The 14,212-nt window shown below is 32.8% G+C and overlaps 1 pseudogene; it reads right to left on the bottom strand.

The window, feature by feature from the left end:
• Positions 1 to 233: 233 nt before the first annotated feature.
• Positions 234 to 12,359, bottom strand: LOC120189740 (annotated as a pseudogene).
• Positions 12,360 to 14,212: the final 1,853 nt, after the last annotated feature.

Genomic DNA, 14,212 nt, shown 5'->3' with positions numbered 1-14,212 from the left:
TCAAAACCCACTTAAAATTGATTGGTCTAAATCATCTAGGTAAATCAACCAACTCACACTTGATTAGAAATTATTGATCTAGTTTATAATTTATCGAGATTATCTGGAAACTATCGTCAATAAATCTTATAGCTTTATAATATGATTAAAGAATAAAACATGTAACAAAGGAACAATGATATTCTCTTATTGAAGTTGGCGCCCAATGATGTAGTTGATGGATTTTGATGGATGAATGCTCAAATCTTCAATTATAGCCACGACATGGGACAAATGAGGTTTTGGTTGCGAGTTGTCGTCTGTCACCTTGGTAGGTGTGGTGATAGGCACGATGGCCAGAGGTGACAAAAATGGGTGTTTAAAGGCGACGATGAGGTTTAAAATTCTCTGGGTTTGGTTCAATACAAAACAGAGGAGAATGAGTTAATAAAATCTCCCCTCAACTTAATTTTCTAGATATTTCCATGGTTTCCTATTAGGAACAGTGGCCTAGACTAATCGGCTATGGCATAGGTTTGGTGAACAATAGGACATGGGTTCAAGCCTTAAAAGCCACATATTTTTCCATTTCATCTATTTCAACAATTCAAGGACAATCTTTGATTGGTAAATTCAATATAAGGTGCTTAAAAAACTTGGAGACTTACAAAACAACTTATAATCTATTTTAAGTTTGCAATCTAATCCCTCAAATGATAATTAAAACTTATTAATATTATTCCAAGAATTTTAGGCTCTGACAACTCTTCCCTCCTTAAAAGAAATTCCATCCTCGAAATTTACCCGAGTCAAAGAAACATGGAACTAAACTTTCATCAATTCTTCAGTATCTTTGGTAACTCTTAAATGAATATGATTCCTGTATTGAACCTTAATCATTAAAATACACTTGGTCGCTATAACTCATCCTTATCATAATTCCAAAATCACAACATAATTCTCTTTTTGAAACCAGTCAGACCTTAACTATCAATCCTTAAACAGATTAACACTTGTTTACATTCAGTGCCACATGCATACATAATTGTTTTCTTTCAAACACAACAGAATCACGTCGAGACTTACACTTTTTCCAAGTACACAATACCTATACTTTAATCTCATATCGATCAAACCACTAAGAAATGAGCTCAACTCTTATCAAGTTTCAATATCATAAATTTGGAACAAGAATAATTATATAAATCCTTTAATTCAGCTTATCGGTGTAAAACTTTAGGGGGGAAATCACCTTGTCAAATCTTGGACCATAGACATTGTTCAATCTACTTGGGTACCAATTCCAAATTTTGAATTTTTTACCTTTATTATGACCCTCAATTAACTTCAAGGTTTCACTAATATAGCTTAGCTACGAGGTTAGGTTTATAAAGCGGGTAACATATTCCAATTTCGTATCAAGAGTTAGATCAAAAAAAATTTCAATAAGAAACCCTTACGTTACTCGCGAGGCATTTTACAAGATCTAAATGAATGCTGACAATATTCATTTCCTGTAGAGGTCGAGTCCTTACAAACAAAATACTCAAGTTAACTTAATTCATAGAGGGGACTCGACCTTAGAGTTTTGGCTTAGAGAAGTACGGTTATAATTTAGTGGCATATACTGACCAAACATCCTATGATAGTCGACCAATCGGTCTACCCAAAAGGACTCGACTCAACCTAAGCTTTCATACCACTAAATTTAACACCCTCAGATCGATACGAGTAACTCGATTTGATCTGAGGTGTCACATTAGAGCCACCGGAGCGACCCATAATAAAAATCTAACAAAAATTAAAATTTTTGTTAAAACATGTAAAATCATAAAAAATTATAAATAAAATACAAGTTTAAACAACCATTCATATATTATAAAGAGAATTAAAATCATACAAGTTTCAGACTCAATATAAAAATCAAATGTGACCTACAGGCCCCCTAATAATAAAGGTATCATTCTCTACAAGCAACACTTAGGGAACTTTCATTACTGATATTGATAATTGCACTAGATCGATTCTTTTAACTTGAAATGATGAGTAAAAGAGTTATCTTTAGGAAGCTCATTGTTAAACCACTTTTTATAATGTTTTGATATAACACATCAAGGAAAAAATGTTTTTGGACTTAATTGAATTTGTTCAAAGTTTTTCAAAGTTTTAAAACAGAATTCAAAGTCCAATAAATTAGAATTTGATCCCAAAATTGATTTTCAAAATACTACGTACGATAATGTTCCTACAATATCAATACTATATGAACATTATCGATATTGTTCATGTGGTACTGATACCAAAGGTAAGAGAAGTATCAATACTCTCAAGGTATTATTGATACTACCAACTTGCTCAAATTTCAGAATGCAAAATACGTACCGATACCCAGTGGCTAGTAATAGCTAGTTTTATTTAAAAATAACAAATGAAGCATTGATACTCATTAAAAGAGTACTGATACTCCCTGTCCTGGGCAGGTTTATTTTGTAGAGAAAATATCCCAACGGCTCCAAATCACTCCCAACGACTAGAAACGGCCACGAACATATTCCAACCTACAAGTACAAGTTCAAGACATTTGAACAAGGTTACCGACACCTATCCAAGCAATCAAAACAAGAGAAAAGTTTTTCACTCTTATTTTTTCTCTTTCTTGTAAATAGTTGTGTTTGTGTGAGATTTAATTTTGTAAGCATCTATCTTTTAGAGGCTTTCTTGTTTAATCTTTTTATTCATTTTGTAAAGAGGTTTTGGTTATAACTAAGCCTTTGAAAAGCTAGGGAGTTTGTAAATGTTACTCTTGATCCTTGGAAAAGAAAGAAAAAGTTAGTGAATTTGTTGAAAAATCCTAAGTGAGGAGCTTATGTAATGGATGTAGACTTGGTTGATAAGTCGAACCACTGTAAATCACTGTGCAATTTTTCTTATCCTTTTACTACGTACTCCCTAAACTCTCAAAAAGCCAATTCACCCATTCTTGGCACTTTTTTGGCTATCAATTGAGCTTTGTAAATCCCAACAATTGGTATCATAACTTATCTTATTATAAGGTTTAACAACCTTGAGACGATCTTTGAAGAAGCTCTACCAATTTTCGACGCAACCAAGTAGATGGCTTCGACCTCCGGTTCTTACTACATTGAAGACTCTGAACCGGTCAACAAGTCACCTTATTTCAATGGAGCAAATTATGACTACTGGAATAATAAGATGAAGCCAATGATTTAGGTACTTGGAACTCAATCATGATGAGATACTTAATCATGATGGGATACACAATCATGGATGAGTGGAGTGATGGAGAGAAAAAGAAGTTTCAACTCAATTCAAAGGCTATACACATTTTATTTTGTGCATTAAGCCCGGAAGAATATGGAAGAGTCTCATCGTGTTCTAATGCCAAGGAGATTTGGGATAAGCTCAAAGTTACTCATTAAGGAACTAATAAAGTGAGGGAAACCAAAATCAGTCTTCTCAACCATAGCTGTGAGAATTTCAAGATGAAACTGAAGGAAGACATCAAAGCTGTGACGAATAGATTTTCCGTGATTATTAACGATCTCAATGGATTTTGAGAAGTTATCCCTAATGAAAAGCTTGTGAAGAAGATGATTAATTCTCTTCCAAAGTCTTGGCAATCAAAAAAGATGACGATTATTAAAGCTAAGAACTTAAAAACTCTCACTCTTGATGAGCTTATTGGTTCTCTTCTCACTCAGAAGTTGATGGTGAATGACGAAGAAAAAGAAGATGAAGAAAAGAAAAACAAGAATGATAAGGTAAGAATTGCCTTCAAATCAATCAATGAGAGCAATCAAAACTCAAGTGAAGAGGTGAATGAAGAAGATGATGATGAAGAAGAAGAGATGACAAAGCTCTTAAAAAGATTCAAGAGATTCATGACTTTTAAGGAAGTGAAGCATGAATCAAGCAAAAAGAAAAGTCCCTCGATATGCTTCAATTGTCAAAGAATGGTGCATGTCAAGTATGATTGTCCCCTCCTAAAGAAGAAGGGATCAAGTAAAAAAAAGGCATTTGTGGCGGCTTGGAGTGATGAAGATGACTCTAATGTTGAAGATGAAGTAGCCAACATATGCCTCATTGCCATCGAAGAAGAAGATTCAAAGGTATCTTCTAACTCAAATGAATTAAATTCACATTCTTTTGATGAGTTACAAGATGCTTATAATGAGTTCTATTTCGAATTTGAGACCATGAATTCCAAATATAAGAAATTAATTTCAAAATTTAAAGTTGAAAATGATTTGATTTTGAAAGCAAAAGTTGATTTTGAAAAACAAAATGAAACTTTAAAAAATGATTTAGAGTTTCAAAAATCAAAATCAATTATTTATTAAAAGAAAATTTTGATTTGAAAGTTAAACTTGAAAGTTTAACAAAAGAAAAAGAATTAATTTCTAAAAATAACTCGTTACGTTTAAAAATGACAAATTGTGCACATTGCCATTTTCATGATCATTTGGAACAAACTTGACCTGTGAAGAAAAGAAAATCTTTTAAAATTAGACAAGTATGGGTTACTAAAGGAACAAGGGGCATTGAAACTAACGTCCAAGGATCCAAATCAATTTGTATACCGAAATCAAATTAAATGCTCTTCTAGGTGTGCAGGAGCAATGTTGACAAAGTGAAGAAATTGAAATGCTCTAACCACACTTGAAAAGGAATGGGTAACCTCTAAGCTTAATGTTTTTGTTAATTGGTTGCTCATTTAGTTTAAGCATGCATGAGTTTTTTACTTTAAATGATTTTAGGTTTCTATCTCATGTATGTTAAAAAGTGTTATGATGAACTTTTTAAAGTGTCATTATTTTTTTTGGTTCATCATAATGAATTTTGGTCAAAATTGGTCTTAAATGCAAATGATATCTCTCTAACAATTGATATCAATTTCTTAAATGCTTTGATTTTATAAATTTTAATTTTTGACCTAAATCTAAATGTTTATGCATGTGGTTTATTGTAAATGATATCTCTTTAACAATTGATATCAATTTTTCAAATGCATAACATTTTTGGAGAGCTTTATGCACATGCACTTAAATACAACAATTGGTATTACATAAAATATTTTAGAATTGGATATATTGAATTTATTGTGCTACTAACATGTTTGTTAATCTTTGTTGAAATTAAATTTTTTAGTGTCAAGCTTTTAAAGTTAAATTTTTGTTTTGAATGCTTTTATTGAGGGGGGAACTTTGATTTTCAATGATTTTATGCTAAAATATTTTACTTACTCTCCATTTTTTTGAACCATTAAATTTGAATTATTTTTTATATAAAAAAGGAGGAGAAGTATAGGTTTAAAAAATCAATTTCTTAAGGGGGAGTTTTTCCAAATATGTCTCTTTTTCATTAAATGTTTTATTAAGGGGGAGTTTTGCCAAAAATAATTTTTCAAATGTTTTGTTACATCAAAAAGGGAATATTGTTGAACCACTTTTTATAATGTTTTGATGTAACACATTAAGGCAAAATGTTTTTGGACTTAATTGAATTTGTTAAAGTTTTCAAAAATAATTCAAAGTCCAATAAACTAGAATTTGAGCACAAAACTTATTTTCAAAGTACTAAATATCGATATTGTTCCTACAATATCGATATTATATGACCAATACCAATATTGTTCATTTGGTACCGATTCCAAAGGTAAGAGAAGTATCGATACTCTCAAGGTAGTATAGATACTACCAACTTGAACAAATTCTAGAATGCAAGCTAGGTACCGATACCCAAAGAGGTATCGATACTACTTTACATATTAGTATCGATACCATGAGCATAGTATCGATACTGTCAAACCCAACAACTAGTAACAACTAGTTTTATTTAAAAATAACAAAGGAAGTAATGATACTCATTAAAGGAGTATCGATACTCCCTGTCCTAGGCATTTTTATTTTGCAGAGAAAACATCCCCAACGGCTCCAAATCACTCCCAACGGCTAGAAACGACCACAAACACATTCCAGGCTATAAATACAAGTTCAAGACACTTGAAGAATGTTACCAACACCCATACACAAGTGAAAAAAATTTCACTCTTATTTTTTTCTTTATCTTGTAAATTGTTGTGTTTGTGTAAGCTTTAATTTTGTAAACACCTACCTTTTAGAGGTTTTCTTGTTTACTCTTTTTATTCATTTTGTAAAGGGGTTTTGGTTCTAGCTAAGTTTGTGAAAAGCTACGGAGTTTGTAAAGATTACTCTCGATCCTTGAAAAATAAAGAACAAATTAGTGAATTTGTTGAAAAATCCTAAGTGAGGAGCTTAGGTAGTGAATGTAGACTTGGTTGATAGGTCGAACCACTATAAATCATTGTGCAATTTTTCCTATCCTTTTACACCTTACTCCCTAAACTCTCAAAAAGTCAATTCACCCATTCTTAGAACTTTTTTTATTATCAATTGAGCTTTGTAGATCCCAACACTCTGTAATACTGAACTACCAGATGATGCTAAAAACATGCAGATAAATGACAAGCATAAAATTTCTTTATTGATTCAGGTATCTACATGTTTTAGTGAGTTGATGTTCCATTGATATTTCTCTTGGTAACAAACAAGAAGCCTATAGTTTATAGGAAACATTTAAAGGACCAGGGAAGATTGAAAATAGATGTTTATTGTGTTTCCATAAAACAGAAAATAGTGTCCATATAGTTTAAAAACCATAGTAGTTTATTTCAAGAAACATATTTTAAAATCATTATAATAACCTCCACCCGAACACTCCATATACAACACCCAATATACAGAACATAAAGGATTTATCATCTAGCTGAACTTCAGAACTCTAGAATCGTACCCAATCAATATCCCACTATAAATTAGTTTAACAGTAAACAAGCATGGCAGAAATTAAGAGGCGGATATTTTTATATATAAAAAATAAAGTTTAGAGATTGTGCCCTCCAACAGAACACCAATATGTAGTTCTCCATAATTGCATCCATAAAATGATCAGAACATAAAGGATTTGCCAATTAGCTGAACCTCATAGTCTCTAGACACCTACCCAGACAACACCCTCAACAGATCAGACAGTAACAATAATTCCAGAATCCATCAATCAGACATGTTTTTCAGCAAAAACATGTGATTTGTTTAGCTAGATGTATTCCATATAAAGAAAATATCTCATTTTTGTTTCTAGAAATCAAAGTCATACTTTTCAAAACAGAAAAGATAGGAACATATTTAAGATCCTTATATAATACGAGTGATCCCGTTAGTCATGTCATTCAAGGCATTTCGAACATTTTGATTCCTAGAGAATTCTTAACAATTTAATCCAATAAAAGTTAAGAGATGGTTTGCAGTATTTAGAATTTATATAAAAATATCAACATTGAATCAAGTCGGACTAATCAGTTTCCAACACTGCGATACTTGCCAATCATTCGGGCCGAAACACTTCACATATATTCACTTTTTAATACTGACTGCACCAATTGAACAAATATCCTTTAAAACCAACATTGAATAGATATTTAGAAGATGAACATATGTTTCAATGGTTTTTAATTTATTTCTGAACTGCAATAGTATCCAAAATAACCAATGTGCATGGATCACTCCAAACTTTAAGGGGCAGTACAAAACTTAGGTTTATCGGTGTTTTTAGAATTTATCCAGTGCCATCCACTTATTTCTAGGTTGTGAGGGTATTTAGGTCACTTTAGTATTTTAGGTTATTCTAATCATTTAGGAGCTCGAGGGTATTTCGGTCGTTTTGGGATCCAAGGACAATTTGGTCATTTCAAAACTCAAGGATAATCTAGTCATTGTAAATACTTCAATGACATGTCATCCTTCTAATAATCTAGTCTATTTTACAGCACAAGGCTATTTCTGTAATTTTTACCCCATAGGGTATTATTCCAAGTATTACATACATTTAACATTTAAAGAAAATAATCAGATTTCAGAGATCATGAGGTTAATTTACTGATAAATCAATGAACTTGGATTTATTTCTAATTAGTCGTCTAATTTCTTATGCATGTCATCCGAGTCTTATATGGTTTAATATCTTCTTTGTATTCAGCACGAACTCAGTAATAATTAAATACACTGAAATGACCAATCATTTTCATTCATGCATTTACCAACAAAAGGTAATATAGTATTACCTAGATTTACGAGCCACACCGATCAACCATATAAACTCAATTCAATTACCCTTTCAGTTAAATTAAACAGTCAAATCATTCTATCGATCAACGGTCAATGGTCTATAACGGTTCAGGTTGACTCGATTCGGTCCGAGATAATTCAGTCATGTCCGAGTTATCTCGGACCGATTCTAGAAGACTCAACCATTGGAGGCATAGCCTACAGCGCCGATGGCGGGTGACGGCGCATGCAGGTACGACAAGGGGCGGGGAAGATGGTGGTTTACTCCCTGTTCAAACACTCATAAGAAACAACCTAAAATCATTCATGAATCCATCCAAAACAACATAAAACGTCCGAGAAGTGAGCCAAGCTTACCCTCAACAACGGACGAGAGAGGCGACAATGGTGAAGGGCAAAACCGACTGGGTTTTGGTCGGACGAACTTGGATGTCTTCTTGGTAGAGGCGATGAGCCAAACTGTCGAAATCGGTGAGAAAAGCATAAAATAATGACAGGGTTTTAAATTTCTGACAAAGCTTTCGCGGAGGTCTTCATAAAATACGATGGCGATTCTCGGCAAGCAGAAGGTTGGGTTTTGGTCGAAACTGTCCTGGGAGTCCAATGACAGTGGCGTGTGATGCACGGACTCTGTAATCAATGGAAATTTAAAGAAAATCTATATGACGTCGATTTTGGTTCCGATGGAACTTCAAGGACCGATTCACTATGTTTGGTGTGGTTTCACGACATGGGACAAGAGGGGTTTTTGTTGCAGGTTATCACCTATCACTTTGGTAAGGGCGGTGACGAGCACAGCGAAATCAGTGTTAGAAGGCTACGATGTGGCTTGAAATTCTCTGGGTTTGGCTCAATACAAAATAGGGGAGAGTGAGTTACTAAAATCTCCCTCCAACTTAATTTTCTATATATTTCCATGGTTTCCCATCAGGAACAGTGGCCTAGACTAATCGGCTAAGGCATAGGTTTACTGAATAACAGGTCTTGGGTTTAAGCTTTAAAAGCTACATATTTTTTCTTTTTCATATATTTTAATTCAAGGAAAAGCTTTGATGTGTAAATTCAATATCAGGTCCTTAAAAAAATTGAAGACTTCCAAAACAACTTAGAATATATTTTGTGTTTGCAATCTGATCCCTCAAACAATAATTCAAAGTTACTAATATTATTCCAAGAAATTTAGGGTATTACAATCAAGCTTATTTTCGGAGATAATCTTAGTACATGTAGGATTTTACCCACCCAATCTCAACCTAGTTTTAATGGCAATTTTGGTTTAAAACGGTAGGCAGAATAATTATTTAGCCTAATACGACATCTGATAGTTTATTTTGGGACCTACGACATTTTTGTTACAGTGACTTGGAACACGTTACATGGACATGTCGAGTTCCAATTGAATATATTTTTTATTGGAATTTGTCACTCCAACGTGACAAAATCTAATAAAAAATATATTTTATTAGAACTCATCACTTCGACGTGATGAATTTAAATAAAAATAATTTTTTGGGCAAACTCGACATACTCTGCACTATAACATTTGCCGTAGATCCCAAATTAATTTTAGAGATGATCTAATGGACTAATTATTTTACCCATATATATATATAAGTAGAATAAAGAAAATAATAATAAGAATAATAATAATAATAATAATAATAAGAATAATAATAAAAAGAAATAAATAAAATGTATATATAATAAGAAATAAAATAAAAAGAAACAAATAAAAATAATAATAAAATAATAATAAAAGGATTAAAATAAAATAAATATATATATAATAACATATAAACAAAATAAAAAAATAATAAGAAATAAAATAAACAATAATAAATAATAAGAAGAATAGTAAAAGGACTAAATTGAAAGAAAAACATAATTATGGGGTGAATTTAAAAGAAAATTCAGGTTTAGAATCAAACCTGGGGGATGAAATTCTCATGTGCATAAATTAACCACCTACCAAAGATGAATTTTCTCATGTGTATAAATTGACCACCAACCAACTTGTCAACTTTGCGAACTTGCCAAATTTGACCATTTGCAAGCCAAACATAACAAATTTCTACCTTGGCTTGAAATTATCAAGCTTGGGTCAATTTTACCCATTTTTAATACCACCTGCTCTAACCCGACTTTATTTAAAATTTCAGTACTTGAATCAAGCCTGAAAAAAAAAGCTAATTACATAATTCCAACTTACCCAACCTAAAATATTATTTAGAATTTTATATTATATTATTCTTACAAAATTTTAAAAAAAATTATTTTATAAATATCTTATAAAAATAAAAGAAAAAGTGTCTAATTAAAATGATCTTGGAAATAAATAAATGCTTGCATGGATGGACCGAGGGGGAACGAATGGGATAATCTCCCACTAAAATTTTCAAATTAATATATATTTAAATATTTTATTTATATTTTAAATTAATAATTGTTTTCGCTTCCTTAGAATTTTATAAATTCATCCCCTTCTAAGATTTTAGAAATCCGCAACATAAGATCTTATGTTCATCCATTGATAGAATGATAATTCCATCGGCCAACAAATGCCACAAACAAAAATCGGTGCACATACCAAATAAGTGAAATAAATGCATCGGCAATACAGAGAAGCTAGAAAGAATAGAAAAGCCTCTCTCCTAATGAATAGAAACACTACCCTGATTAAAAGTAGCCACAAACATGTCTAGAATTATTTATAATTAAATATAAAAAGTCCGACCCTATAGAGTCGGATCATGTCCAAACCCGTCACCCTAGACTAAACTGGTTTCCGGAATACGTATGATTATCGGATATGTGTATGCCTGAGCAGGTTCACACCCTTACAAGAATCCTCAAAGAGAATCCCTTACAAGTGATCCTCTCTTAAAAAGAATTGTCAAACCATTACGGCAAAATAATCATTTAAACAGGGCCAGACACAACATAATTTGAGTACCAACAAACCACACAATGAAATCTTATGAGCTGAATGACGAATGAATTCCGTCTCCTCAACTATGGTGTTTGTTATGGACATCTATACCTTAACCTTAATAATTTTCATTTTCCAATCCTCACTTTAACATCTTTTACAAATCAATACCAAGTTACCAAGCATACTAACACAATCATCAATTCCTCCGAATACAAGAAAAAAATTGGAAAAAAGAAAATTAACGTAACTGTATTGGATGTATGACTATGTCTGGCATACAATTGGATGTATGACCATGTCTGGCATACAATTGGATGTATGACCATGTCTGACATACACACCTAGATCTGCGCATCATAAAGAACAGGTACATTATTTGAGTATTCACTTATCAAGCAAAGATACCTTATGCCCTCGACGATGTAGAAAAACTTGTTCAAACCAAGGCCAATCATGCTACCCCAGAACAAAGACTTTAAGCATAATTCATAATCTGCCCCAATCGTAAGGAATACTTTGCAAAGAACGACCAAACCACAACAACAGAACTATCATTAGTGCAGAATTACTGAGCGTTATCTTAACGACTAACCAAGGTCAGAATAGCCAAGTTTCTAATATATACTACTATTAAAACAAGACCAAGCCCCAAGCTACTAATCTCTGATGACACCAAAAATGCTCACCAGTCAGTCCTACAAACATAATCCAAAATCTTCATATCACAAATGGAACCCCAGAAGGAACTCTTCAAGCATACTCTTCATACTCCAACCCAAAAAAATGCCTCAAAAAATACTCATAATGAATTTGTGCAGCAAAAAACCTCCAAACAACAACAGCAAAACCAACAGTGTATATGGGATTACAAAGCATTATCTGGGTACCAACTGACAAAATCAGGAAACCGCAATAACTCGGATGACGAACGAATGCATAAACTCCACCAGTAGCCAACCTATGATGATCCTCATCACGAACCCTAATCAAATGTGTAAAAGACCGACCGGCAGTTACAATAGCCAGTTTCCTTACAATTTCCCCTACAACAACCATTACCAGCCCCAGATTACTAACCCAAAAAGGTTCCTTCAGTCCAGGGAATAAAAGGAGTTCAAAAAAGTATTCGACCAATGAGAAGACCATGGCTAAAACATATTCTTTGCTGACAAGAAGTGAACTAAGATTAACATTTGACATCCCATAAATTGCAACTGCTAAAATACGAATTCTGAGCTATGGAAAAAGAGAATTGCCCATAAAAATAAAGATAATGGGTTCATTTTTCTGAAAATAAAATAACTTCCCTGGATTTACAAGTAGATTGCTTTGAGTTGGGTTTTAAGGTCACCTACCGCGATTCCACTGCTTCGGTGAAAGATGCGTCGATCTTTGGAGAAGAAGCTGCGGTAGCTTAGTGTATCAACAATCACCATTGGCGTAGATGGCCAACGGTTTTTATCTTTTCAATCACCCCTGGAGAATATTTTATTTTGGTTAAATTGCAATATGATACATTTTGTTTCTAGTCTATCTTATTTTGATCACTGATTTTGAAACAATAACGAATTGGACATTTAAGTTATCGGTTCGTTATATTTTGATCACTCGATCATTAACTCTCGTTATGTTGATGATTTGGCATGTTAGTGAAAATAATAAATTTTAAATTGACACAAATTTTATATAGGATACTAATTTAAACCTAAATTTTACATAAAATACTAATTTAACCTTTGAATTTTTGATAAATGATCAAATTGACTCATGGATTCGATCAAAATCCCTATTTCCGGCCACCACTCATCACCATCGTCGATTTTCATCACTATTCATGTCAACAATTGTCAAAAAAATTGTTCGTTGCTCATCAATGTTTAGTTTTGGTTTCATTTTGGTCACCCGTTGACAAGCGTTTTTTACTGTAAATAATTATCCTTAATCTCAAAGAAATAATTAAATAGCGTAAAAGAGAGGAAGGGTTGATCCACAAGGATTTTGGAGTTTCTGATGTATGAGGCTTTTGATTCTGATATAGGCAAAAATGGTGAGTAAATAGGAGGATTTGTTTGAAAGAAAATAAATATAAATAAAATGAAGAATTAAATTTAAATAATTTAAAGAGAAAGTAATGTTAAGATGAAAATTTAATAGGGTGAAAACAACCTCAGGCCTCGCTTTGCCTCAGTTTCAATTGATCATTGAATAAGATTTTTACTTTGGATTAATGTCGGCTATAGTCTACAAGGCCCAACCCTTTTAATTTGTTTTTTCTCTACGGTAAACCAATAATCCAAAATCAATCTTTGGATCCCAATCCTTATTTGGACTAAGCACGAATATCGTCGTCAATGCCAACTCAGTTTAAGATTTGGAAAAACCAGACTTGAACTATGTTATCTCAATGAGAATCAAATCCGATCTCAATTTCTCTTAGCAGACCGTCGCTAAGTGTTTTCCTAGGAAGTCGAACTTGCTACAACCGATTCTTCCTCCCAACTTTAAATCCAAACAACAATCAAGCCAACGTGCACTTTTGAAATGAAAGTGTTTTGATTTTAAAGGAAAGGTCGATTGCCAATGCAAGTTTGCAAAAAGTTGAGAATATAACCCGAAGGTATTAGGTGTTTTTCCATTCTAACAATCGGAATTAAGTCATCGCTTCTGCCTTTGGCTTATGGGAAAATTCGATAAGTAGTATAGAATCATACATAGCACAACATCGATTTCAAAACATCGAAGAAAATTTTGGTGTCGATACTTAGGTGAGTATCGATACTCGAGGGTTCAGTATCGATATTACTGGCACAACATCGATACCCCACAGTGATATTTGGCAACTTTGTTTCAATTGGTTTGGGTGTTCGAGCGTGAGTGTTTTGAGTTCGTACAAGCTACATGTATCCAATACATGTGGAAACAATTAAGATTGCTAAACATTATTTGGAAGTAATTAAAGCTTTTGGGAAATCCTTAACTCTTCTTAAAGCTCTCTTGAATTAAAGCCTCTTTTCTTAATCTTATTATCAATATTGACCTTACAGTATAGATACCCTCAGTTGCCTCAACATTTCCTCTTGCTTTAAAGCTCAAACCATTCCCTTGGTATTGATACTGGCCTTAGAGTATCAATACT

Source organism: Hibiscus syriacus, unplaced genomic scaffold (assembly GCF_006381635.1).
Source record: "Hibiscus syriacus cultivar Baekdansim isolate YM2019G1 unplaced genomic scaffold, ASM638163v2 tig00116959_pilon, whole genome shotgun sequence".
Taxonomy (NCBI): domain Eukaryota; kingdom Viridiplantae; phylum Streptophyta; class Magnoliopsida; order Malvales; family Malvaceae; genus Hibiscus; species Hibiscus syriacus.
This window is presented reverse-complemented; position numbering and strand designations above follow the sequence as displayed.